This window comes from Staurois parvus, unplaced genomic scaffold (assembly GCF_062004578.1).
Source record: "Staurois parvus isolate SC_StPar_1 unplaced genomic scaffold, SC_StPar_1.0 ptg000965l, whole genome shotgun sequence".
Lineage (NCBI taxonomy): Eukaryota > Metazoa > Chordata > Amphibia > Anura > Ranidae > Staurois > Staurois parvus.
The window spans coordinates 83,023-108,941 of record NW_028318761.1 but is presented as its reverse complement, the minus strand read 5'-3'; the positions used below and the strand labels follow the sequence as shown (position 1 = coordinate 108,941).

At 49.7% G+C, this 25,919-nt stretch overlaps 1 long non-coding RNA gene across 1 annotated transcript; it reads left to right on the top strand.

The window, feature by feature from the left end:
• Window positions 1-6,519: 6,519 nt before the first annotated feature.
• Window positions 6,520-9,897, top strand: LOC149441605 (uncharacterized). Its single transcript, XR_016307319.1, has 3 exons — window positions 6,520-6,592; window positions 9,232-9,346; window positions 9,764-9,897. It is a non-coding gene; the product is annotated as an uncharacterized LOC149441605 (long non-coding RNA).
• Window positions 9,898-25,919: the final 16,022 nt, after the last annotated feature.

Below are 25,919 nucleotides of genomic sequence, written 5' to 3'. Positions count from 1 at the left end.
TACAGCCCTGTGTATAGAGTGCAGTGGTCAGGAATATATCATATACAGCCCTGTGTATAGAGTGCAGAGATCAGGAGTATGTCATATACAGCCCTGTGTACAGAGTGCAGTGGTCAGGAGTATGTCATATACAGCCCTGAGTATAGAGTACAGTGGTCAGGGACATGTCATATACAGCCCTGTGTATAGAGTGCAGTGGTCAGGAACATGTCATATACAGCCCTGTGTATAGAGTGCAGTGGTCAGGGACATGTCATATACAGCCCTGTGTATAGAGTGCAGTGGTCAGGGACATGTCATATACAGCCCTGTGTATAGAGTGCAGTGGTCAGTGACATATCATATACAGCCCTGTGTATAGAGTGCAGTGGCCAGGAGTATGTCATGTACAGCCCTGTGTATAGAGTGCAGTGGTCAGGAGCATGTCATGTACAGCCCTGTGTATAGAGTGCAGTGGTCAGTGACATATCATATACAGCCCTGTGTATAGAGTGCAGTGGCCAGGAGTATGTCATGTACAGCCCTGTGTATAGAGTGCAGTGGTCAGGAGCATGTCATGTACAGCCCTGTGTATAGAGTGCAGTGGTCAGGAGCATGTCATGTACAGCCCTGTGTATAGAGTGCAGTGGTCAGGAGCATGTCATGTACAGCCCTGTGTATAGAGTGCAGGGGTCAGGAGCATGTCATGTACAGCCCTGTGTATAGAGTGCAGTGGTCAGGAGCATGTCATGTACAGCCCTGTGTATAGAGTGCAGTGGTCAGGAGCATGTCATGTACAGCCCTGTGTATAGAGTGCAGTGGTCAGGAGCATGTCATATACAGCCCTGTGTATAGAGTGCAGTGGTCAGGAGCATGTCATATACAGCCCTGTGTATAGAGTGCAGTGGTCAGGAGTATGTCATATACAGCTCTGTGTATGGAGTGTAGTAGTCAAGTAAAACAGGCTAGAGAAGGAATCTGAATAAAATGTCCGTGATGGAGATGAGGTTCCATATAGTATGACCAGCATCACCCTTCACTCTGTAACCAAGACCTAGCCTGGCAATGCCCTGAATGACACCAATGAGTCTCTGACCAATCTCACGGGTTGGATGGACTTTCTCTCTTTGATGATTTCCAGGTGACCATGAATTAGAGTTCCAATATCTCCCCGATGTTCTGCAGACAGATAGACATTTCCCGATGACTTATGTTGTACAGATTCCTCGTGTTCCCCGATACGAGCTCATACATTGGACTTGTTCAACTTTCCAACCAGGAGTGAATGGACTTGGATAGATACTCTCCCTATGTGGAGGACACGTGGCCTGGTATGGTTCAGGAGGGGACATGCTCACTCCCCACCCCCTTCCCTGGGTAGCCAGGCTGCATGCTCAGATAACAGTCTGGTACTGATTTCGGGGGCTCCTCCCACTTCTTATTTTTTCCCTACAATCAATACCCCACCTGAGAGGTCTAGGATGATTTATGCCGGGGGGGGTAAGAAATGTTCCTTTAACATTGTATTTATATTCACCTGTCAGCCAGGAAATCCCCAGCTGACTGCAGAATGGGCTGAGTGGGATACATCATCCAGGGACCCCGGAGGTTGCTGACCCCCTAACATCTAGCCTGAGCGGGAACACCCCATTGGCTGCTGGGACCCCGGAGGTTGCTGACCCCCTAACATCTAGCCTGAGCGGGAACACCCCATTGGCTGCTGGGACCCCGGAGGTTGCTGACCCCCTAACATCTAGCCTGAGCGGGAACACCCCATTGGCTGCTGGGACCCCGGAGGTTGCTGACCCCCTAACATCCAGCCTGAGCGGGAACACCCCATTGGCTGCTGGGACCCCGCAGGTTGCTGACCCCGTAACATCCAGCCTGAGCGGGAAGCTGCTGTATTTCACAGTATTAGAACTACTGCAGTCCGAGGTTCAACTCAGCTGAACACACATTCTGTTCTGACATTTACCCATTCCACAAACATGCTTCATTCTGTGTGACCCTGGGTTCAGTCCTAACCTGGAGCTCAGCTCTGTTAGTCAGTGTAGTGGTCCCTTACATTGGGGACAAGTGGGAGGACCCCCTTATATTAGTGGTCAGTGTAGTGGTCCCTTACATTGGTGACCAATGGGAGAAGGACCCCTTATATCAGTGTAGTGGTCCCTTACATTGGTGACCAGTGGGAGGACCCCTTATATCAGTGGTCAGTGTAGTGGTCCCTTACATTGGTGACCAATGGGAGAAGGACCCCCTTATATCAGTGATCAGTGTAGTGGTCCCTTACATTGGTGACCAATGGGAGAAGAACCCCTTATATCAGTGGTCAGTGTAGTGGTCCCTTACATTGGTGACCGATGGGAGAAGGATCCCCTTATATCTGTGGTCAGTGTAGTGGTCCTTTACATTGGTGACCAATGGGAGAAGGATCCCCTTATATCAGTGATCAGTGTAGTGGTCCCTTACATTGGTGACCAATGGGAGAAGAACCCCTTATATCAGTGGTCAGTGTAGTGGTCCCTTACATTGGTGACCAATGGGAGAATGATCCCCTTATATCAGTGGTCAGTGTAGTGGTCCCTTACATTAGTCACTAATGGGAGAAGGACCCCTTATATCAGTGGTCAGTGTAGCGGTCCCTTACATTGGTCACCAATGGGAGAAGGATCCCCTTATATTAGTGGTCAGTGTAGTGGTCCTTTACATTGTTGACCAATGGGAGAAAGACCCCCTTATATCAGTGGTCAGTGTAGTGGTCCCTTACATTGGTCACCAATGGGAGAAGGATCCCCTTATATCAGTGGCCAGTGTAGTGGTCCCTTACATTGGTGACCAATGGGAGAAGGACCCCCTTATATCAGTGGTAAGTGTAGCGGTCCCTTACATTGGTGACCAATGGGAGAAGGACCCCTTATATCAGTGGTCAGTGTAGCGGTACCTTACATTGGTGACCAATGGGAGAAGGATCCCCTTATATCAGTGGTCAGTGTAGTGGTCCCTTACAATGGTGACCAATGGGAGAAGGATCCCCTTATATCAGTGGTCACTGTATTTGTCCCTTACATTGGTGACCAATGGGAGAAGGACCCCCTTAAATCAGTGGTAAGTGTAGTGGTCCCTTACATTGGTGACCAATGGGAGAAGGACCCCTTATATCAGTGGTCAGTGTAGCGGTCCCTTACATTGGTGACCAATGGGAGAAGGACCCCTTATATCAGTGGTCAGTGTAGCGGTACCTTACATTGGTGACCAATGGGTGAAGGACTCCCTTATATCAGTGGTCAGTGTAGTGGTCCCTTACATTGGTGACCAATGGGAGAAGGACCCCCTTATATCAGTGGTCAGTGTATTTGTCCCTTACAATGGTGACCAATGGGAGAAGGATCCCCTTATATCAGTGGTCACTGTATTTGTCCCTTACATTGGTGACCAATGGGAGAAGGACCCCCTTATATCAGTGGTCAGTGTAGTGGTCCCTTACATTGGTGACCAATGGGAGAAGGACCCCTTATATCAGTGGTCAGTGTAGTGGTCCCTTACATTGGTGACCAATGGGAGAAGGATCCCCTTATATCAGTGGTCAGTGTATTTGTCCCTTACAATGGTGACCAATGGGAGAAGGACCCCTTATATCAGTGTGGACCCTTACAATGGTGACCAATGGGAGAAGGATCCCCTTATATCAGTGGTCACTGTATTTGTCCCTTACATTGGTGACCAATGGGAGAAGGACCCCCTTAAATCAGTGGTAAGTGTAGTGGTCCCTTACATTGGTGACCAATGGGAGAAGGACCCCTTATATCAGTGGTCAGTGTAGCAGTCCCTTACATTGGTCACCAATGGGAGAAGGATCCCCTTATATCAGTGGCCAGTGTAGTGGTCCCTTACATTGGTGACCAATGGGAGAAGGACCCCCTTATATCAGTGGTAAGTGTAGCGGTCCCTTACATTGGTGACCAATGGGAGAAGGACCCCTTATATCAGTGGTCAGTGTAGCGGTACCTTACATTGGTGACCAATGGGAGAAGGATCCCCTTATATCAGTGGTCAGTGTAGTGGTCCCTTACAATGGTGACCAATGGGAGAAGGATCCCCTTATATCAGTGGTCACTGTATTTGTCCCTTACATTGGTGACCAATGGGAGAAGGACCCCCTTAAATCAGTGGTAAGTGTAGTGGTCCCTTACATTGGTGACCAATGGGAGAAGGACCCCTTATATCAGTGGTCAGTGTAGCGGTCCCTTACATTGGTGACCAATGGGAGAAGGACCCCTTATATCAGTGGTCAGTGTAGCGGTACCTTACATTGGTGACCAATGGGAGAAGGACCCCCTTATATCAGTGGTCAGTGTAGTGGTCCCTTACATTGGTGACCAATGGGAGAAGGACCCCCTTATATCAGTGGTCAGTGTATTTGTCCCTTACAATGGTGACCAATGGGAGAAGGATCCCCTTATATCAGTGGTCACTGTATTTGTCCCTTACATTGGTGACCAATGGGAGAAGGACCCCCTTATATCAGTGGTCAGTGTAGTGGTCCCTTACATTGGTGACCAATGGGAGAAGGACCCCTTATATCAGTGGTCAGTGTAGTGGTCCCTTACATTGGTGACCAATGGGAGAAGGATCCCCTTATATCAGTGGTCAGTGTATTTGTCCCTTACAATGGTGACCAATGGGAGAAGGACCCCTTATATCAGTGTGGACCCTTACAATGGTGACCAATGGGAGAAGGATCCCCTTATATCAGTGGTCACTGTATTTGTCCCTTACATTGGTGACCAATGGGAGAAGGACCCCCTTAAATCAGTGGTAAGTGTAGTGGTCCCTTACATTGGTGACCAATGGGAGAAGGACCCCTTATATCAGTGGTCAGTGTAGCAGTCCCTTACATTGGTGTCCAATGGGAAAAGGACCCCTTATATCAGTGGTCAGTGTAGTGGTCCCTTACATTGGTGACCAATGGGAGAAGGACCCCTTATATCAGTGGTCAGTGTATTTGTCCCTTACATTGGTGACCAATGGGAGAAGGACCCCTTATATCAGTAGTCAGTGTAGTGGTCCCTTACATTGGCGCCCAATGGGAGAAGAACCCTCTTTGTGTGTAGGTCAGGTGCAATGCTTTAGCCAATCACAGCGCATGATGATGTCACAGGAGGCAGGGCACCCAGTTGATGTCACTGGGTAGCCCCACTCCTTAGATATTGTCAGGCTGGCGCAGCATCAAGAGCGGAGTGTCTTTTTTCCCCCTTTTATTTCGGAGAGCGGTGGTGGGAATTGTGCTTATTGTTGGAACTACTTTGGGGGACTTTTTTATTTTTAATAAAGGACTTGTCAGAGACTGGCTCCTGTCATTTTTTACACTACATTTTTTTTTGTGAATGGGTAGCAGAACCATGTACCACATACTCATTCACATAGGGGGGCTGGGATCTGGGGGCCCCCTTGTTAAAGGGGCTTCTAGATTCTTATACACCCCCGGCCCGCAGACCCCCAACAACCACGGGCCACGGTTGTGGGGAAGAGGAATCTTTCCCCATCAACATGGGGACAAGGTGCTTTGGGGAGCGGAGCCCCGTGTCCCAAAGCACCCCTCCCTGTTGAGGGCATGTGGCCTGGTATGGTTCAGGAAGGGAGGTGCTAACTCGTCTTCCCCTTTCCTTAACTGCCGGGTTGCATGCTCAGATAATGGTCTGGTACAGATTTTGGGGGACCCCCACACCATTTTTTGGGGGGTTCTGCTCAAAATTCATACCAGACCCAAAGGGCTTGGTATGGATGGGGGGACACCACGCCAATTGTTTTGCCTATTTGTATTGCCAGCAATACTTTTGACATTCAGCTTTCAGCGGGGAACCCCACTGACACCGGAAACATGAATGAATGTCTCACCAGTAAAATACGGCGTGACTTCATCATAGAACTCATACCGGATTGTAGTAGCTGAGCGGGATCTCACCATATACTCAGATCAGGAAGATGCCGCTTAGTGAACTGTCCCCTGGGTTCAAAGTTCACAGTCAAACATTCAGTAGGTTCAAATATTCCACCACGAACCGAACAGAAGGGTGTTTGGCCCATCACTAGTGGCCAGTGTAGTGGTCCTTTACATTGGTGACCAATGGGAGAAGGACCCCCCTTATATAGTTGTCATTCTTACATCATTGGTGGGAAGACTGGCCCCCTTACAGATCATTGATGTCAGTTGTTACTGAGAGACAGGAATTGTTCATTGCTGAAGGAGCCCCTAGAAACCTTTGGAGGAACCCTGGCTGAGAGAGGCTGGACTAGGCAGTCATATATTTCTGTCCCCCTTGGTGGGAGTGGAGGTGACCCCTCTATAAGGATCTACAGTCTATACACACCCAGCACAAGGCCGGGGTCACACTACCAGACGCTTCTCGGGGCTGCAGTTCCTCTGAGCTCCACAAGGTGGGGATCTCACTTCTACCCAGACAGGAAGTCTCTATGGAAGACAGACAGGAAGGGATGTCAGGTACAGACAGGAAGTGATGTCAGGTACAGACAGGAAGTGATGTCAGATACAGACAGGAAGTGACGTCAGGCAGAAAGTAGAGATCAGACGTAGCTGGAAGTGGCAGCAGAGGAGGTAATAAGATGTTATGTTCTATTTACACCCAGTAACCCCCGTCATGTCCATCCTTTTCCTCCATAGTCATATCCATCCTCTTCCTCCATAGTCACTGTGACGTATTTTATCTCCAGCAGATGATGATACACACATATATAGTGTGGGAACCCAGATTAACCCCTTCAGGGGCAGAACATTCCCCCACTTCCGGGGCTGGAACATTCTCCTCATTGTGGAGAGGTGTCACCTTCTCTCCGTAGCTGTCTCCTGTATGGAGGGATGAGGTTCAGATTCGGGTTGGACTGACATTTACACTTCCACACCCTTTCCTTGAAGACCCTCCCCCCACAACTGACTATCTCCTCCATGTACCCCGGCTCCTCTGCCCCCCCTGCAGGCCTGGGACCGGCATGGCGGATGGAGTGGAGGGGGATGAGTTCCCGGACCTCACCCCTTCTATCTCCCCGTGCAGCAACTCTCATATGAGGTCTCTCAGTCTTTGTGGTAGTTTGATGGAGGTGAATGGGCATCCTGGCTTCTATGTATATTGTAGAGATGTGGGGGGGCATTTAGTACACACTGTTTACACACAGCAAGGTGATGGCGGGCTGTGTGCATAGGGGTCTTCAACAACTATTCTACAACATGTGTATGCTGCACACCCATTGGTTACATTGAATTGCTAATTCCCTCTATCAGTCTCCAAAATGGTTACATTGTATCTCTTGTAACAAAGACTTACAGTTGTGACCAAAATTATTCAACCCCCAATGCTGTAAAGGGGTTTAGGGACTATAGTGTACATTTGGAATTGTATTCAGAATCAAATCCTACAAGGACGTTGTAACTACCCAAATGCAACTAAAATGACATCAATTGTTTATGTAATACAGTAGTAAATGGTTCTTATGTGGTTTCTTCATTGCCACAATTATTCAACCCCTTAAAGACTACCACTCTGAAGAACAGAGGTTCATACAGGTGCTTTCCATCAGGTATTGAAAACACCTGTGGATGTCACCGAGCAGCAATCAAGCATAATAAGCACCAATTAGGCAGCTTTAAAATGACTGTGATACTCAGCTCCTTCTAGACATTTACTGGTGTGGTTACAAACATGGTGAAGGCAAGAGAATGGTCCAGGAAGACAAGAGAAGAGGTGATTTCTCTTCACAGGAAGGGCAATGGCTATAAGAAGATTGCAAAGATGTTAAACATACCAAGAGACACCTTAGGAAGCATCATTCGCAAATTCAAGGCAAAGGGCACTGTTGAAACGCTACCTGGTCGTGGCAGAAAGAAGATGCTGACTTCGACTGCTGTGCGCTACCTGAAGCGTAGAGTGGAGAGAAGTCCCCGTGTGACTGCTGAGGAACTGAGAAAAGATTTGTCAGATGTGGGTACAGAAGTTTCAGCCCAGACAATAAGACGCACACTGCGTAATGAAGGCCTCCGTGCCAGAACTCCCAGGCGTACCCCCTTGCTGTCTCCAAAGAATAAGAAGAGTCGACTGCAGTATGCCAAAAGCCATGTGGACAAACCACAAAAGTTGTGGGATAGTGTTCTGTGGACTGATGAAACAAAATTAGAACTGTTTGGGCCCATGGATCAACGCTATGTTTGGAGGAGGAAGAACAAGGCCTATGATGAAAAGAACACCTTGCCTACTGTGAAGCATGGTGGAGGGTCAATCATGCTTTGGGGCTGTTTTGCTTCTGCAGGTACAGGGAAGCTTCAGCGTGTGCAAGGTACCATGAATTCTCTTCAGTACCAGGAGATATTGGATGGAAACGTGATGCAGTCCGTCACACACCTGAGGCTTGGGAGACGTTGGACCTTTCAACAGGACAATGATCCCAAGCATACCTCCAAGTCCACTAGAGCATGGTTGCAGAGGAAAGGCTGGAACATTTTGGAGTGGCCATCGCAGTCACCAGACTTAAATCCGATTGAGAACCTCTGGTGGGACTTAAAGAAAGCAGTTGCAGTGCGCAAGCCTAAGAATGTGACTGAACTGGAGGCCTTTGCCCATGAAGAATGGGCGAAGATACCCGTAGATCGCTGCAAGACACTTGTGTCAAGCTATGCTTCACGTTTAAAAGCTGTTATAACTGTAAAAGGATGCTGTACTAAGTACTAAGATTGAATGTCACTTGGGGGTTGAATAAAACTGATAATGCTGTGAGCACAGAAAAGACATTTGTGGTTATTTCATTATAACTGTTATGTTATATTTGTCTGACCTACAAGTGCCTCTTTAATGTAAATGTAAGCAAGATGACTGAATGATCAAAAGCAATGTCAAACTGGCCAAAACACTCAATTTCAGTGGGGGTTGAATAATTTTGGTCACAACTGTATGTATTTCCTGAGCTCCTCATCTCCATCTAGAGGCCACAGTGTGGTATTTTACTACTGACCATGATAAAAGAAAATGTATCAGCTGGGAAAAAGTCTGAAAAAATTTGCACAAAAGGACTTTCATGTAGATTTATTGAATGATTGTGCATGGGGTTTTTATAAATAGACCCCCCCAATCAACCCAATCTACCTGTTCCAGTTCCCACTAGGAGCAGCCTGCCTATTAACCCCTTACATCCCATCCTAACATTGTACAACCAATACAGTTCACATCATTTTTGGCCATCTGTCTACAGAGAAACCCACATAGATCACATGACCACACCAATAAAGATGGAGGAGGACCAGAGTCACATGACTGAGAGGATACTAAACCTCACCCTGGAGATCATCTACCTGCTGACCGGAGAGGTGAGGAGGATTCTGGGAGGTCACATGACATCACTGATCTCTATTAATAAAACATAGACTTGACCGGAGAGGTGAGGAGGATTCTGGGAGGTCTAATGACATCACTCTCATCTCTATTAATAAAACACAGACCTGACCGGAGAGGTGAGGAGGATTCTGGGAGGTCACATGACATCACTCTTATCTCTATTAATAAAACACAGACCCGACTGGAGAGGTGAGGAGGATTCTGGGAGGTCACATGACATCACTCTTATCTCTATTAATAAAACACAGACCCGACTGGAGAGGTGAGGAGGATTCTGGGAGGTCACATGACATCACTCTTATCTCTATTAATAAAACACAGACCTGACCGGAGAGGTGAGGAGGATTCTGGGATTCTAACATGATATTCCTATTGGTTCCTCAATACAGAGATTTCCTCTTCTGAAGTCAGGTGATCATATGACCATCACAGTGCCTCCATGTGACTCCCTAAACCCTGAGAGACACAACATGCAGAAGATTCTAGAAGTCACCAAGAAGATGATGGAGCTGCTGACAGGAGAGGTGAGCGGTGCCGGGAATTCTGGGACATTCTCCAGTAACAGACAAGGGATGTGTCTGGATGGTGACTGTATCATTGTGTGTGTCAGGTTCCTATAAGGTGTCAGGGTGTCACTGTCTATTTCTCCATGGAGGAGTGGGAGTATTTAGAAGGACACAAGGATCTCTACAAGGACGTCATGATGGACAATCAGCCGCCCCTCACATCACCGGGTAAGAGGAGACTTTATTGTAAAGGAGAGAGCAGTACGGAGGATCCACCTAGATCCCCCATCATCTGATAAACACATAGAAACAATGGATTCAGTCAGTGTGTGTGTTTCCTACAGATGGATCCAGTCATGGGAACCCACCAGAGAGATGTCCCCGTCCTCTGTATTCCCGGGATTCCACACAGGAAGGTCACACCATCCCTCACCATTACAAGGTTGGTGGGATGGAAAATCTAGAACATGGACTCATAGAGACAATGTGTGGATTCTTTATGTGACCTTACATTTTACAGATGATATTTTCTCTCATTTCCTTGATTTAGAGTGGAGATCCAATCGATACAGAATTTGAGGTGAAAGCAGAAGAAGAAGAGGCGTATGTGAGGGATGATCAGCAGTCTATGGAGGAGGATGGAATAACGGGGACATTTATAGAGGAGGACACTCCTACAGAGATCAGCACAGGTGGGTCATGAACACTAAATCCATTCCTCCACCCATACTGCTCACTGATTGGTCCAGAGTAGGGCGGGGACTGGGTGATATCAGCCTGTAATCCCCTGGTCACTTTCCTGAGCTGTGTTCCCCGTCCTGTATTCCTGGATTTCTCTCGGATAATCTTCCTTCTCTGTGCTGCAGACACAATTTATGTCTCTAGACTGGATTTATGGAGGTTCTGGGGTTCAGCTGGCAGCAGAATGTTGATTTTTCCTATAAGCATTGCATAATGTAGGCACCCTGGACATGTGACTGGGGTCTCCTGCCTTGTGCCTGACTCTTCCAGGGGACCTTCTCTGTTATCTGCTGGCTGTGCCGGGTGGAGGGATATGTCTGTAGTGTCTCAGATCCAAGTCACTGAGTGCAGTCTCAGGAGATGGGAGGCAGCAGTGTGGGATCTCTGCAACTTGTCTACAGTAAATATTTAGATTACAATTGATTACTGAATACCAATATTATGAGGCCTGACCTTTACACTGTATAATTTATATTGTACATTACATACTCCTGACCCCTGCACTATATACTCCATGTTGTACATTACATACTCCTGACCCCTGCACTGTATACTCTGTGTTGTACATTACATACTCCTGACCCCTGCACTATATACTCCATGTTGTACATTACATACTCCTGACCCCTGCACTGTATACTCTATGTTGTACATTACATACTCCTGACCCCTTCACTATATACTTTATGTTGTACATTACATACTCCTGGCCCCTGCACTATATACTCTATGTTGTACATTACATACTCCTGACCCCTGCACTATATACTCTGTTGTACATTACATACTCCTGACCCCTGCACTATATACTCTATGTTGTACATTACATACTCCTGACCCCTGCACTATATACTCTATGTTGTACATTACATACTCCTGACCCCTGCACTATATACTCTATGTTGTACATTTCATAGTCCTGACTTCTGCTCTCCCCCTCCCCCCACTGCTATATATACACATAATATGGATTCTCTTTTGTTACACCCATTTCCTACCAGCTGGACATTTTATATCTGATGATGTGATTGGAGCACAGACTTTTACATGGTGATAATAATGTGATAACATCCTCCAACTTTGGACCCTTAAACAGAAAGTGATAATGAGGGAGGAGTCAATACCCCAATGATGGTGGTCTTCAGGATCAGTCCAGTCTTCATCTTGGTTGTTCTCCCCCATCCTCACTCTCTGACCTCTGGTGGGGCTCAGCCCCGCTGTTCTTCATGACTAAATCATGGACTAAATAAGGAAGTGCAGTACTTCTTGTGTTGGGAAGATGGCGATGAGTGATAGAGGGGGTGGGGACCCTCGTCCTATAATCCCCTCATCACTGACCCTCCTATAAAAGACAGTTCTGGTTGTTTCCTCACTCTCTGACTAAGGTCCATGAATAAAGAAATGACCTGGTAGGAGATCAGAGGAGCCATTTCCTAGTTCCCTTGAGGGTGGAATTGTAAGCTCCTCAGAGACCAAGCTGCCTGATGTGGGCGGAGTCCTGGTTTGGGGGAACCAATCAGCTCCTGTCTAGTAATCTTCTTTGTCTTTGTATTTTAGTCCATGGCCTGGAGATGAGGAAAACCTCCGAGGATTGTCTCACTTTGTTTCCAGACTGTAAAGTAGAAGATGAGGACATCACAAAGTATAGTCCAGGAGAAAACCCGGCTCCCTCCAATGTCCATCCGGCACCACCCAGTGTAGATGGACCATCGGATTCCTCGTATCCTGAGGAACCTCAGACTGTGCGGGACCGGGCCGGCCTTCCAACAGGGAAGAAATTCTCCTGTACTGAGTGCGGGAAATGTTTCCATTGTAAATCCAGTCTTAATAGGCATAAAAGATCTCACATAGGGGTGAAGCCTTATTCCTGTACTGAGTGCGGGAAATGTTTCAGTTCTAAATCCCATCTTAATGTGCATAAAAGTTCTCACACGGGGGAGAAGCCACATTCCTGTCCTGAGTGCGGGAAATGTTTTTCAGAGAAGTCCAGTCTTTACAGACATCACAGATCTCACACAGGGGAGAAGCCATATTCCTGTCCTGAATGCGGGAAATGTTTTTCAGTGAAGTCCCATCTATACACACATCAGAGATCTCACACGGGGGAGAAGCCATATTCCTGTCCTGAGTGCGGGAAATGTTTTTCACTGAAGTACAATCTTTACAGACATCAGAGATCTCACACGGGGGAGAAGCCATATTCCTGTTCAGAGTGCGGGAAATGTTTTTCAATGAAGACCCATCTGTGCACACATCAGAAATCTCACATGGGGGATAAGCCGTATTCCTGTTCTGAATGCGGGAAATGTTTTTTACTGAAGTCAGATCTTTACAAACATCAGAGATCTCACACGGGGGAGAAGCCGTATTCCTGTCCTGAGTGTGGGAAATGTTTTTCAGAAAAGTCCAGTCTTTACACACATCAGAGATCTCACACAGGGGATAAGGCATATTCTTGTCCTGAGTGCGGGAATTGTTTTACAAGTAAGTCCAAAGTTTACACACACCAGAGAACTCACACAGGGGAGAAGCCGTATTCCTGTCCAGAATGCGGGAAATGTTTTTCACTGAAGTCCAATCTTTACAGACATCAGAGATCTCACACAGGGGAGAAGGCATATTCTTGTCCTGAGTGTGGGAAATGTTTTTCAGACAAGTCCAATCTATACACACATCAGAGATCTCACACAGGGGAGAAGGCATATTCTTGTTCTGAGTGTGGGAAATGTTTTACAAGGAAGTCTTATCTTTACAAACATCAGAGGTCTCACACGGGGGAGAAATAATTTTCCTGTCCTAAGTGTGGGAAATGTTCCTCACTGAAGTCCTGTCTTCCTGTACATCAGGGATCTCATACAACCAGGAGGTGTATTAGTGCCTTGAGTGCGGGAAATGTCTTCTAGATGAATGTTGCTGGACATCCCAGCTCTCATGTGGGGAAGAAGCACACCCTGATATACACCTCAGATATACTCCATGGCTGATCTTCATCATGGAAGAAACAGTTGATAAGGAGATGAGAGGCCCCCAAAGACATGGATGAAGTGCAGTAAATGTCGGGGTGCAGAGTGGTCAGTAGATCCTGGAAATGAAGGACACAACTTCAGCCCTTCTTGGGTGTCGGAGTTGCGTTTCCTGATAATGATATAGCGGGTTACAGAGCTAGAAGCCGGGAGAGCCCAGATCTCGTTATCGGGGAACTTTACACAGACAACAAGAACTTCTGAAGTTGATGTCCTTCATTTCAAGGCTCTACAGAACAGTGGTGACCCCGAAGCGTCTCTCTGTCTTCAGTCCATCCTTCTCCCATCCCCCAACAGGAGGGAAGGAGAACTCCGCCCCAAACTAGGGGGGAACTTTCCTCTCATTATTTCCCTTGGCTTCTGTGTGGGTTTGGGTGGTTGGAGGAGTGCGGCACAAGAGGGAACACAGCTTGTTGTTCTATGTCTACATATGGGGTCTGGGTAGAGGGGATCCACCGGAAAATATTTCTACTCTTTGATTTTCTGCAAATCGTTCAAAGACTTTGAAGGGCGATATTATGTGTGGTTTGTAAAGGGGATTGGCCCAATAGATACCACCCCACTTAGAGATTAGATGAACTAATATGACCAGCATTCATTCAGCCATGTCACATGTTGGGATCTTTTCTACAATACTTTGTTATAATAATGGAACACGTTGTGTATTGTATTGTACACCTATAATAATGACTCCGCCCCCACATTCCAGACAAGGGATCTTCCTGACCAATCAGATTCCTTCCTTTACTATTTCCTGATTTTTTTTTTTTTTGCAATCCTGTTGAAAGTGAAATTATAATAAAAATGTATTGAATGAAAAACAAAATGGTGTGTGTGTGCAATGATGACAAAGCTGTGTATCCAGAAACGGCTGGTCGGTGACACTTCCATATACAGCCCAATGAAGTGACAAGGAAGCCCTAGAACCCTTTGGAGGAACCCTGGCTGAGAAAGGCTGGACTAGGCAGTCACATATCTCTGCCCCCCTTGCAGGGTTCCCAACCCTCCGTGACTTTTATTACTGACACAACATGAACATTTACTGACAGAGGAAATGTTTTTCCTGACATGCTGAAAAATGCCAGAACTCCTGTTAGGATGTCAGACGATGGATATTGAATCCATATAACAGGACATGTGATCACTGACAATCCCCAGAACAAGCCATCTGCCTGGTTTACACCTAATAATTCAATCCATGGTGACCACAAATCAGCCCAACGCAGACACATGAAAACCAAGTTCTGCTCGGCATGCCATGAAGAGTAATGGGCACGATCAGATGGGAGGGGCTTAGAAGAGGATGATGTCACAGACCCGCCCCCTGATCACCTACCTCTAAATGAAGAAAGCAGCTGATTGGGTGAGTACACATTGCTGTGACCTCCATGCTTAGCTTCACAGTGCGGCAATTTTACCTTCACATGCCGAGTCTCACAGGTGGCACCGCCTGTCATACCATTGTGCTGAAATGTCATTGCAGCAACTCAGAATGGTCCTCAGTAGTCTGTATGGCCCCCATGTGCTTGTATTCATGCCTGACAACGTCGGGGGAGGGTCCTAATAAGAGATCACCAGCAAGACTCCCATCATCCATCCACTACACATCTGCATCAGAGGCTGGTCAGGAGCTCTGAGGAAAGGGATTCATCCCCAAAACGCGTCAGCCATTTGACCGCACTGACACTTGGAACACCTTGCTTGCCGTTGTGGCCATCGTCATTATGCAAATGCTTTTTAGATACATGCTTCACCTGTGAGTCTGGTTTTATTTTTCATACCTTCCAATAAACCTTGGATAATGCACAAGGTGTGTGCGCACCTGTTTATTCTCTATCTAGTGGCTGATCTCCCCGTCTGAGGAGGGCTGCACCCCTGAAGCATTTCCTTTGGTTGTCGCTGTCCTGGTTCTCTTGGCTTCCTTTTTGGCTGTGCATATCCTGAGGCACTGGAGAGTACATACGATATCCGGTTTGGTTGCAACCTGGTGGCGTCGGATGGACCAAAACATGATATCCTAGAGGTGTTCTGTTGGATTTAGGTCAGGTAAGTGAAAGGATTGATTTTCTTGTCCCCTCAGAGACCCCCAGTCTGTGGACAGATTCCTGGTTTATCAGCAGAATTCTGGGAACACCCCGGAACATGGAAATAACGGCAGCTTATGTTCAGAGATGTTCAAAGTTTATTAGACATTACTAAGATTATATAGGATACAGAAATAATAAGGGGGGGGGAGGGGCGAGTTCTAAAACTGTAACTTGTAAGTTTCCATCATGAGCTATCTACATGAAACATGATATATACATTTCTTGGTATAAACTGTTTTTGCTAGCTTTCTGAGAAATAGCCGGGCAAAGAAAACTTCAGGGTCATGTTATCTTTTGTTTATACATCCTTCAGCAAACTAAAACAGTTCCATTAAACTTCTAATATATCTGCAAAAACCTAACTTAATACTTAAAATAACGTACATCAACACAATGGAGGTTCTCTAGATCCTTTCTGAAAGGATTAAATGGAATATAACTGAATCCATTTTGTATACACTAATACAAGATGCTAGTTTAATATACATATATGAGGTATGTACACACTAAAAAAACTGTCTATGTCAGCTTCATGTAGAAATGAGTGTTTTTGCAAATTTTACAAAAAAGCAGATAAGGTTTACTCTCATTTCTACAAAGTTTTAACCACAACTTGGGCGTTGGGTCAGATTCCAGCCATGGTCTGGGCGTTGGGTCAGATTCCAGCCATGGTCTGGGCGTTGGGTCAGATTCCAGCCATGGTCTGGGCGTTGGGTCAGATTCCAGCCATGGTCTGGGCGTTGGGTCAGATTCCAGCCATGGTCTGGGCGTTGGGTCAGATTCCAGCCATGGTCTGGGCATTGGGTCAGATTCCAGCCATGGTCTGGGCGTTGGGTCAGATTCCAGCCATGGTCTGGGCGTTGGGTCAGATTCCAGCCATGGTCTGGGCGTTGGGTCAGATTCCAGCCATGGTCTGGGCGTTGGGTCAGATTCCAGCCATGGTCTGGGCGTTGGGTCAGATTCTAGCCATGGTCTGGGCGTTGGGTCAGATTACAGCCATGGTCTGGGCGTTGGGTCAGATTCCAGCCATGGTCTGGGCGTTGGGTCAGATTCCAGCCATGGTCTGGGCGTTGGGTCAGATTCCAGCCATGGTCTGGGCGTTGGGTCAGATTCCAGCCATGGTCTGGGCGTTGGGTCGATTCCAGCCATGGTCTGGGCGTTGGGTCAGATTCCAGCCATGGTCTGGGCGTTGGGTCGATTCCAGCCATGGTCTGGGCGTTGGGTCAGATTCCAGCCATGGTCTGGGCATTGGGTCAGATTACAGCCATGGTCTGGGCATTGGGTCAGATTCTAGCCATGGTCTGGGCATTGGGTCAGATTACAGCCATGGTCTGGGCATTGGGTCAGATTACAGCCATGGTCTGGGCGTTGGGTCAGATTCTAGCCATGGTCTGGGCATTGGGTCAGATTACAGCCATGGTCTGGGCATTGGGTCAGGTTCCAGCCATGGTCTGGGCGTTGGACCAGATATGGTATGATAGATAAAGCAGAAGAGTGAAAATGCAAACCTCATACAAATAATTGTTGACTTAAGGTAGAAAAATGTCCATGTATCTGATTGGATGGTCTGAGGGTGTGTTTGCCCAAAGACTACAGTATAATAACCCTGATGTTATGCCAACAAAACTGAAGTGTTTGCAATCGCAACTGAGGTGACTTGAGTGCATTCACTTTCCGAGATCTCGTAGCCGTGTCCAGGTGTGACCGTTGATATCTTGAGGGGGCCCCAAGGAACAGGAAAAAGACCACCTACTTACTTTCAGTGGTGTCAGAAGTGGGATAATTGCCAAGGTAAGTAAGAGTTTTTTTTTTTAATGCTTTCTTTACCGAGGTAATTATTCTAAATAGAGATGAGCGAAGTATTCAAAAATTCGATTCGGCGAATTCGAGGAATAAATTTGATTCGAGTCGAATATATTCGCTGCGAATTTAACTTATAAAAAGGGTGTTTCTAGGCTTCAGAGAGCCTTTATATTAGTGCAGAACACTGTACCTTTAATTTAAATGTCCTAGGAGTCTGCTGGGGAAGAGAAATAATACTGTCAGTCAGTATGACATGCAGATGAGTGCCGTCGATCTTACAATCACCGCACACTTCACTCATTTGGGCAGTCACGGGGCCAAAACCAGAGTGTGGAGCCACAGTGTGGCGGTGGAGGCAGCAGCAATGGGAGGCCATACAGCACCCTATGACAAAATGGAACCCACCAGCAGTGTGAGGAGACCTGAAAGTGGCACATGGCAGAGTGTGGCGATGGAGACAGCAGCAATGGGAGGCCGTACAGGGACCCATGACACACTCTGGATCTGGCAGCAGCATGAGGAGGCGGTACAGGGGCCCATGACAGATTACGGGCCTGGCAGCAGCATGAGGAGTCGGTACGGGGGCCCATGGCACATTACGGGCCTGGCAGCAGCATGAGGAGGCGGTACGGGGGCCCATGGCAGATTAGGGGCCTAGCAGCAGCAATGGGAGGCCCGTAATCTGCCAGCACCCTATGACAAAATGGAACCCACCAGCAGTGTGAGGAGACCTGAAAGTGGCACATGGCAGAGTCTGGCGATGGAGACAGCAGCAATGGGAGGCCGTACAGGGACCCATGGCACACTCTGGACCTGGCAGCAGCAAGAGGAGGCGGTACAGGGGCCCATGACAGATTACAGGCCTGGCAGCAGCATGAGGAGGCGGTACAGGGGCCCATGACAGATTACGGGCCTGGAAGCAGCATGAGGAGGCGGTACGGGGGCCCATGGCAGATTAGGGGCCTGGCAGCAGCAGTGGGAGGCCGTACAGGGACCCATGACACACTCTGGACCTGGCAGCAGCATGAGGAGGCGGTACAGGGGCCCATGACAGATTACGGGCCTGGCAGCAGCATGAGGAGGCGGTACGGGGGCCCATGGCAGATTAGGGGCCTGGCAGCAGCAATGGGAGGCCATACAGCACCCTATGACAAAATGGAACCCACCAGCAGTGTGAGGAGACCTGAAAGTGGCACATGGCAGAGTGTGGCGATGGAGACAGCAGCAATGGGAGGCCATACAGGGACCCATGAGACACTCTGGACCTGGCAGCAGCATGAGGAGGCGGTACAGGGGCCCATGGCAGATTACGGGCCTGGCAGCAGCAATGGGAGGCCCGTAATCTGCCAGCACCCTATGACAAAATGGAACCCACCAGCAGTGTGAGGAGACCTGAAAGTGGCACATGGCAGAGTGTGGCGATGGAGACAGCAGCAATGGGAGGCCGTACAGGGACCCATGAGAGACTCTGGACCTGGCAGCAGCAAGAGGAGGCGGTACAGGGGCCCATGGCAGAGTGGCGAAGCGTAAGCAGCCTAAATTGAAGGCCATACAGAGGCCTATGTTAAAAATAATAACATGTTTGGGGCATGATTCATGGCGGATTTAGTCAGTTGTGTCAGGAACTGGTGGTTTGAAATCCAGACTAATCCACGCCTGATTCATTTTCACAAACGTGAGTCTCTCCACACTTTGGGTGGACAGTCGTGTCCTCCGCGGAGTTACAATACCTCCTGCCGCACTAAACACGCGCTCCGATGCCACGCTACTGGCCGGGCATGACAGCCTTTCAAGGGCAAATTCAGCTAGTTGGGGCCAAAGGTCAAGTTTCGTTGCCCAGTAGTCAAGGGGATTGTCTACCTCGGTTGGCAGGGTGCTGTCCAAGTAGGCCCAAGCCTGTTGTTTGAGGTCCTGCTCCAGGTCCACCTGATGCTGCTGCTGCTGCTGCGGCTGGTTAGTAGTTTCCTCACTGCGCTGGTGAAGAAAGCTACTCATCATCGACTGCAGACTGAGGCAGCCGCTGCTGGTGGAGCTGCCACTGCTCCTACCACCCCACCCCTCCCCTGCTGCCATGGCAGCGGAACGCGAGCGCACAGGGCCCACAGTGTCTGAGGATGGACGTTGGTGCAGAAAGGCAGAGACCAACTGACTACATAGGTGGTTTTTATAGTACGTTATTTTGGCCTCCCTCTCAGCAGGTGTGAAAAAGGCCACCATTTTTGAACGGTAGCGAGGGTCCAACAAGGTGGAGAGCTAAAAGTCATCCCTCTGTCTGATGGTTATTATTCGGCTGTCGCTACGCAAGCAACCGAGCATGCTATGGGCCATTTGTGCCAAGGAATGCGAGGGACTCCCTGCCTCCATCTCCACAGCATACTGCCACGGTGCGTCTGGGTCCTCTGTCTCCTCCTCCTCTACCAGATGCTCCTGCTCCTCCACTCCTGTCCGCTGAGTGGAAAAACCACCCATTTCACTCAATAATTCCTGAGCACCAATGTCCTCCTCTACCTCCTCCTCTTCTTCCTGTCCTGCCCCCACAGGGGTCATGTGGCGTTGAGATCTGTGTGCCACGTCTACCGCACCCTGACCAGCCATTGTTAACAGCATTTGTTCAAGGACGTGCAACAGAGGAATGACGTCGTTCATCCCATAGTCCTGCCGACTCACGAATAGCGTGGCCTCCTCAAAGGGCCTGAGCAAGCGGCAGGTGTCACGCATGAGCTGCCAATGGCTGACATCGAAGTTACACAGGGGAGTACCTTTATCCGCTTGTAACATCAGGAAATCGGTGATGGCCTTTCGCTGTTCGTAAAGGCGGTCTAACATGTGTAGGGTTGAATTCCACCTTGTTGCAACGTCGCAGATCAGGCGATGATGTGGAATTCCGTTCTGCCGCTGCAGCTCAAGGAGGGTATTCTTTGCGGTGTATGAATGGCTGAAATGCATGCAAAGTTTACGTGACATTTTAAGGATGTCTTGCAGTGGGATGGTGGATTTTAGGAACCGCTTGACAACCAGATTGAACACGTGAGCCATGCATGGCGCATGGCACAACCTTCCTTGACGCAGAGCAGACACCATGTTCTTTCCGTTGTCGGTCAACATGGTTCCGATTTTCAGTTTGCGCGGAGACAGCCATCTGTCGATTTCTCTGTTCATTACACTCAGAAGTTCCTCCCCTGTGTGACTACGTTCGCCAAGGCATACCAGGTGCAGCACAGCGTGACACCGTTGCGCCCTGCACATGTGATATGCCGGTCGGGTAATGGGACTTGGCACGGGGGTGGCGGCTGAGGACACGGCGGAAAAAGAGGTGGTAGAGGCGGACATGTTTGCTGGACCAAGGACGTGCAAACGTGGAGGCAAAAGCGTCGTGACCTGTCCAAGTTGCTGGTGCGGCTGTGCCGGCACTACGTTCACCCAGTGGGCCGTAAATGACATGTACTGTCCCTGACCGTAGTTACAGCTCCACACGTCGGCGCTGCCGTGCACTTTGGCAGAGACCGACATGCTCAAAGACTGGCCCACCATCTCTTCTACATGTGAATGCAGGGCTGGCACTGCCTTTTTGGCGAAGAAATGACGGCTTGGCACTCTCCACCGCGGCGCGGCACAAGCCATCATTTCTCGGAAAGGTGCTGAGTCCACCAGTTGGAAAGGGAGGGACTGCAGCACCAGCAACTTGGACAGGAGGACGTTCAGCTTTTTCACCGTCGGGTGCGTGCTCGAAAACTGTTGTCTCTTGGAAACGGATTCCAAGAAAGACTGCTGACGGAATCCGAGAAGAGGAGTAGCAGGAGAAGGAGCATCTGAACGAGCGGAAGATGCCAACGAGCGACAACTCCCCTCAGCAGAGGTGTTGGAGCCTTGACTGGCTGATAGAGGGCGATTGACGTCGGGTGACGGGGCAAGTAACGGAGCGGGTGATGGAGCGGGGGCTGGGGCAGGCAGAACCGCCGTATCTTTATCACGGTTTTCCCAGGCCACCGAATGGCGACGCTGCATATGCTGACGCAACGCTGTAGTCCCAACATGGGCCCCCTGGCCACGCTTGACTTTCTGGCCACATAGTCGACATACGGCTACGTTTACTTCCTCGGGCGGCTTGACGAAAAATTGCCACACCACCGAGTAGGAAACTTTGCCCCCGCTACTCCTCACTGGCTGACTGCTACTTCCTCCGTGCACACCGGCACCACTACTGGCCGTGATGGTAGGCTGCAGTGGAGCTGGTGCTCTACTCCGTGGCCGTTTGGCTCCACTGACACTGCTGCGACCCTGCTGCCTCCTGGGCAACCCACCGACTGTTTCGCTCGCTGCCAAGCTGGCACCCTCTTCTCCTGATGATGCGGAAGAAATTACCTGATGACGACGAGGCTGCCAAGTGCGATCAACCTCCTCATCATCAAGTAGGGTCTCCGCCTCACTACTAGCCCCCCGGCTGCGTCTGGGTCAGGAGACAGACCTGTCTCTAGACCGGCTGTCAGGGATCTCCTCGATCCCTGCCACGATGGTCCCGGCGCAGGCGCAGTGCACCGCCCTGTGCAGGGACACGGGCACTAGGTCCGGGCCGGCCGCGGCGTTCGAGTTCGCGCATGCGCAGTAGAAGCCGCGGCCGCCCGCTGGGCACCAATGGCAGCGCAGGGCGGGATATTTAAATCGCCCTGAGCTGTCATTCAGTGCCTTCTGGTCTTTCCTGCATCCTGTATCCTGTGAACCTGTACCCTGTAAGTTATTGACCCGGATTGTACCTGACCTTGCTGTTTTCTCCTATTCTGACCCTTGCTTTGCCTGACCTCTCTCCTGAATGCCCCCTATTGGATCTGACTTGCTGTTGCTGACCTGGCGTGTGACCCGACCATTCTATGCCCGCTGCCTTGTACCTTGCCGCCCTCTCTGTTACCGACCCGGCCCGTCTGACCTTGCTCATCCATCCATCCATCCCGTGCAGTGGGGTCTTCTGACCTCCTCACATCAGACTCTTCCCCGTGGGAGCCCCTTGCGCATACTACTACCACTGACGGACGCACCCAGTAGTCACGACCTGGTCTCAGGGAGCTCCAAGTCCATCCCCACCATCAGGGGCCCTGGTGAACAAGCACCCTGGGACTTAGACTCCGTGCGCTGGGGACGCCTATTCAGTGGACTGCTAGTAGTACCGCCGGGCGGTCCCTTACAGTACCAGAAGGCCATGACTGAGTCTAGAGGAGGTCCCTCGCCGCTGGAGGAGATCTGCAGGCACCTGTCCAATCTGACACAGGCCGTATCGGCCCTGCAGGATAGATGTCAGCAGATTGAAACTCAATTCCAGACCTGCACTATATCCGCTCCCGCCCCACAGGCCGCGGTCCCCACATCTCCAGCTGTAGCAGCCCCTGTGCTGGTGTCTGGGGCATCCGCACCACTCCCGGCGGCCGACCCCCGAGTACCCTTACCAGAACGTTTCCACGGGGACCGCACACGTTTCAGATCATTCCGCGAGTCCTGCCTCCTCTATTTTGAGCTACAACCCCGAACCTTCGTGACTGAATCCGTGAAGGTGGGGTTTGTCATCTCCCTCCTGCAGGGTGAACCCCAAGACTGGGCCCATCGATTACGGGGAAAAAATGACCCTCACCTCAGTTCGGTTGACAGTTTTTTTGATGCTATGGCCATCCTTTATGATGACCCGCAGCGGGCAGCTTCTGCTGAAGCTACTCTGTACACGCTCCGGCAAGGCTGCCGAGCGGCGGAGGAGTACGCATCTGAATTTAGGCGGTGGATGGGGGATACTCGCTGGAACGAGTTCGCACTCCTGCATCAGTTCCGTATTGGCCTATCAGATGGCCTGAAAGACGAGCTCGCCCGGGTGGAGGTACCTGAGACTTTAGAGGACTTAATAGCACTGACCATTAAAATTGACCGTAGACTGCGGGAACGCAGGTTTGAGAGGTCCGGCCAGGGTCATGGAAATCCCTGGGGATCATTTCAGGGTCCCAGTCAAACACCTAAGCCAATCATCCAAAACCGGCCACCTGGAGACAACCCCGAACCCATGCAGCTCGGCCTGGCACGGCCTAAACTATCCCCAGAGGAACATCTGCGCAGACGATCCCAGAACCTGTGCCTCTATTGTGGCGAAGCTGGTCATATGGCGCGTTCCTGCCCGCAGAAACTGAGTAAGTGCACCTCTTCTTCCTTATCCATTGGCAATGTTGGTCCATCCCAATACTTAGTGGTACCCCTTTCCTTTCAGCTTCCAGAAAGGACCGTGGAAGTATCGGCCATAATTGACTCTGGGGCATGCAGCTGCTTCGTGGATATTAATTTTGCTCACCAGCAGGGTATTCCCCTTCAATTGAAACAGAAGGGGTTCAATATTTATTTGGCCGACGGTTCCCGAATAAAATCGGGGGTAGTGAACCAGGAAACCCCCTCCATCACCACTGTCATTGCCGGCCAGCACCAGGAACTCCTCCGCCTGGATGCTATAGCTTCACCCCTCTTCCCAGTCATTCTGGGGCTCCCATGGTTACGGGCCCATAACCCCCAGATTGACTGGGAGACCGGAGTAATCACGTTCCCTTCCCCATACTGTCGGATATACTGCCGCACTTCGGGCCCGGGGGCCCCCCAAATCCTCCTGTGCTCTGAGGGGGAAGCTGAATTAAAACAAGTAATCCCTGCGGTCTACCATGGGTTTCTAGATGTGTTCAGCAAACGGGGAGCTGATACTCTACCCCCCCACCGCCCTTATGACTGCCCCATTGACCTGTTACCCGGCTCAGAAATTCCTTTTGGGCGAATCTTCCCCCTTTCAGAGCCCGAATTGGGGGCCCTAAAGGAATATATCGAGGACAGCCTCCAGAAGGGGTTCATCCGCCACTCCACTTCACCGGCGGGGGCGGGAATCTTCTTTGTTGAAAAGAAGGACAAAACCTTAAGGCCATGTATCGATTACAGGGAATTGAACAGGGTCACGATAAAAAACCGTTACCCACTACCGTTAGTACCTGAGCTGTTCCAAAGTTTAAAGTCAGCAGTGGTTTTTACCAAGCTGGATCTGAGGGGGGCGTACAACTTGATTCGCATAAGGGAGGGGGACGAGTGGAAGACGGCCTTCCGCACCCGCTTCGGTCATTTTGAATATCTGGTCATGCCGTTCGGGTTGTGCAATGCTCCGGCCACTTTTCAGCACTTTGTAAATGATATTTTTAGGGACTTTCTGGATGTCTTTGTGATCGTTTATTTAGACGACATCCTGATTTTCTCCCCGTCTTTGGGGGAACACAGAATACATGTAGCAAAAGTATTGGGGCGGTTGCGGCAGCATGGGTTGTACGCCAAGGCAGAAAAATGTTGTTTTGAACAATCCAGCATTGCCTTCTTGGGCCTGATTATCTCCACCGCGGGGGTCGCGATGGATCCCCAGAAGGTCGCTGCAATACTGGATTGGCCTGAACCCACAGACAGGAAAGGCGTCCAACGATTCATCGGCTTTGCAAATTTTTACCGGAAGTTCATCAAGAACTTCTCGGGTCTGGTCTCCCCCATTACTCAGCTAACCAAGCTGGGAACCCGATTCAGATGGACACCAGAAGCGCAGGGAGCTTTCGAAGTCTTAAAGAAGCTGTTCACTTCGGCACCCATTTTGGGTCACCCAGACGCCGCTCTGCCCTATATCTTGGAGGTAGATGCATCGGAGAATGCGGTAGGCTCCATCCTCTCCCAACGAAAAGGCACCAAGGAACTGCTCCACCCTGTAGCGTTCTTCTCACGGAAGCTGACCCCAGCGGAGAGGAACTATGATATCGGTGATCGAGAGCTACTAGCGATCAAAACGGCGTTAGAGGAATGGAGGTACCTGCTGGAAGGTGCGGTGCACCCCATCTTAATATTTACTGACCACAAGAACTTAGAGTATCTGAGAACCGCCAAGCGTCTACGCCCGCGACAGGCGAGATGGGCACTATTCTTTTCGAGATTCAACTTCCACATTACGTACCGGCCAGGATCAAAGAACACTAAGCCGGATGCGTTATCACGGATGTACGAAGACGCCAAGGAGACCCCAGTACCTGACACCATCCTGTCCTCGGGTAACTTCTTGGTCCTTCAGTCGGACCTTCGTTCCAGGCTAATGGAGGCATCCACAAACTTCTCTACCCCAGGCGGAGGGCCGCTCCGGAACAAGGGGGGACTCCTATGGAGGGAAGATCGAATTGTGGTGCCGGAAGAAGCCCGAACCCTGGTCTTGGGGCATTGCCACGACCACCCAATGGCGGGGCACTTTGGCCCAGAAAAGACCCTGGAACTTCTCCGACGCTCATTCTGGTGGCCAGACATGGCTAAGGATTGTAAGGGCTATGTCAGGTCCTGTGTCACCTGCCAGAAGAACAAGCCATC